The sequence below is a fragment of the Solea senegalensis genome, linkage group LG13 (assembly GCF_019176455.1).
Source record: "Solea senegalensis isolate Sse05_10M linkage group LG13, IFAPA_SoseM_1, whole genome shotgun sequence".
NCBI classification, from domain to species: Eukaryota; Metazoa; Chordata; class Actinopteri; order Pleuronectiformes; family Soleidae; genus Solea; species Solea senegalensis.
Window position 1 is genome coordinate 3,202,421 of NC_058033.1, and position 2,859 is coordinate 3,205,279.

Sequence of the window (2,859 nt, forward strand, 5' to 3'; positions counted from 1 at the left end):
GTCTAAAATCTATTTCTCTGAATATTTTTTGTACAGCTTTGTCGTTGTTCATATATATTTATTTACTGCCTTGTTTGTTATTTGTGTTACCGATGTGTGGCAAATTAACTTCCCTTGTGGACAAAAAAAAATATATCTAATCTAAAATAAATAAAGAAAAAGAAACAGCACATGACCACTAGCTGGAGTAACATAGTGTTTCCAGCTAATGAGATGCATTCAGTGACCCTGGTAAAATGTCATCACTTTTGCAAGCGCACGTGCAGTTCACTAACTTTACACTTGCTGCTGCTGCCACCTTGTGGTGATAGATGCACCACAAATTAGGTCGTCATTGGTGGGGAAATGTTTGCAATCATTGATAAAACTTTTTGATATAATCCCACATAGTTGCATTAACTGACCAATCAAATATTCTTCAAATATTTCATCCCTGCTGTATAATGATATTGACTACGCAGCTGTAAATAGACTTGATGTGAATGTATTTGTTTTTATGCGCTGAAAAGTAAGGCTGTGAATCAAACCCTGTAACACAGGATGATGGATCAGTGCAGACGAGAGATAAGTTCACACTTTTCTTGACAGTAGCCCGACTTTATTTTCTCTCATCCGCCCCCAGGGTGACGACTTCCCTCCTCATTAATCCTGCAATGTGGATTCACTCTTTCCCCCTACTAAACTCCTGTTCATGCTGCAGCTGCTCTCCTCTCCTCATCCCTTCTGCTGTCTTGTTCATCGTTCATCACCTCAGCTTCTTTTCCCCTCCCTCTACTGTTGCCTCCGTCTCCTTAATGTGCAGCCAAATCTGATACAACTTCAAAGGAGAATTCATCATGAAGCAGCAGGCTGAAATCACCCCGAAGTCGCCCCCGTCCCGTTCTGATTTATGAGCATAAAAAGGTAGATTTCCAAACTGGAGATGTGCAGGTCAGGATTCAGGAATTTCTCATTAGGTTATTCCTTTGATTTACTCCACAGGACAGATTATCTGTGCAATAATCCTGTGCCGCCGCACTCTTTTATGTTTAATGTTATGCAGTGAAGACTGTAAATTGTATAAATGTAAATAGTTCTAATAATATTTCAACACTTTCTCATATACTTTTATATTCCTGTTACATACATACATATTTCGGATTAAAATCTAAACACCTTTTGAGTTATAATGATAACTGGAGGCTACCACAGGTGTGAGACATGTAGCTGCCTGCAACGTGCAACTTCACCAGTAGATGTTGCTTATTCTTACACACTGTACATTTAAATATCATTAACAATCATGCAATAACTTCTAATATTTCTTCTGCAGTTACTTTTCTTGACTATCTGTGCTGCTGTAGCAATGCAAATGTTCCTGTTGTATGACGAATAATTATCTTATCATTAAATGATTTGCTTTTTCTATTAATTTTGCACTTTGCAATAGTTTTACATTTATTTGTCTTGCTTTCTTGCTTAGTTTATTCTTTTTTGCTGCAGTAACAAGTTAATTTTCTCAGCATGGACTCAATAAGGTCTCATATAATCTAATTTAAATCTAAGTTTCCCTGTATTAACCTTGTTCAAAAACATTAAATATGACACATTATGACCAGGAGAATAAATTCAGCATGTTTAGTTATATAATAACCTAGAAAAGGATATTTAATAACACAGACTTACGCTTCATGAACTTGCTGACCTCTTGCGTGAGCTTTCTAAAACAGACCTCCTCGTTTCGAGGCAACTTCCGGTCAATGACAGCGTCTTAAAACGAACGAGAAAAACAAACAGACAGATTTTACACTCTGAAAACACAGTCTGCAAATGACAACACATTAATTATACATAAACAGACACACATACACCAAATGGACTGCATATAATGCGTATCTTATGTGTCTTTTTTCTATTTCAACCAGTAAAACTTACCATCTTCTTCAGACTAGCGTACTCATATATCTATGAGCGTACTCACATCCTGCTGCTGGAGCCTTTTGTGGAAACAAGTAATCCATCCTATGGTGACATCTCCCTCTAGTGGATGGGACATGTCAGTGCAGTCTTCAAGAGTTTTATGCAATTCTTCAAATACATTTGTGAAGTACACATTGCAAATGCTTTAAAGGATATAAATTACACGGATTAAGTATATTTAAACTTGTTTGTATCTAAAAAAATAAATATATATATATAAAAATATACTGTTGTTATTTATTTGGTTGAACTGAATTCACCTTTTTCATACCCAAATTTGAGCCGGCTCACTTGGCTTCTTCTCTGGGAAGTCAGAAATTCAACCACTAAAACAAATGCAATTAAATAACATTTTTATCATTAAATAACTATGTGCTTGAACATGTGCTTTGCGTTTTAAACATTCATATATAACAATAATGATTATATTTTAACATTAATCAGAAAAATATAATTTTTATTCAGTAATATAAGTATTATATTACTGAATAAAACATACATTTTAACATTTAAATATCAGTGTAAGCATGTATATACTGTATATAAACTGTTTATGCACGTTTGAGAGCTTATATTTTCTGTGTTTCTGCACCTGTGACATCTCGGTTCAGTCCAGTTTGAAAACCCATCAAAAACCCAGGAGCTCTCCACTTCCGTTTGATCCCACATGGAACAGTTTCATCACCTGCTGAATATTTCATCTCTGCTCTGTGACTTGTTAATAAACACGGACGACTCGAGACAGAAACGAGTCATGGAAACTAAATAATCCGTGTTGTCCGAGAGTAAAGTGAATAAGTCAAGTTAATGGCAGGTTTTTGAAGGCACATACAATAATGCATGGATTTGAAACATGACTTCATTGACATTATGGCGATATCAAAAGAAGAATGCAGAAAA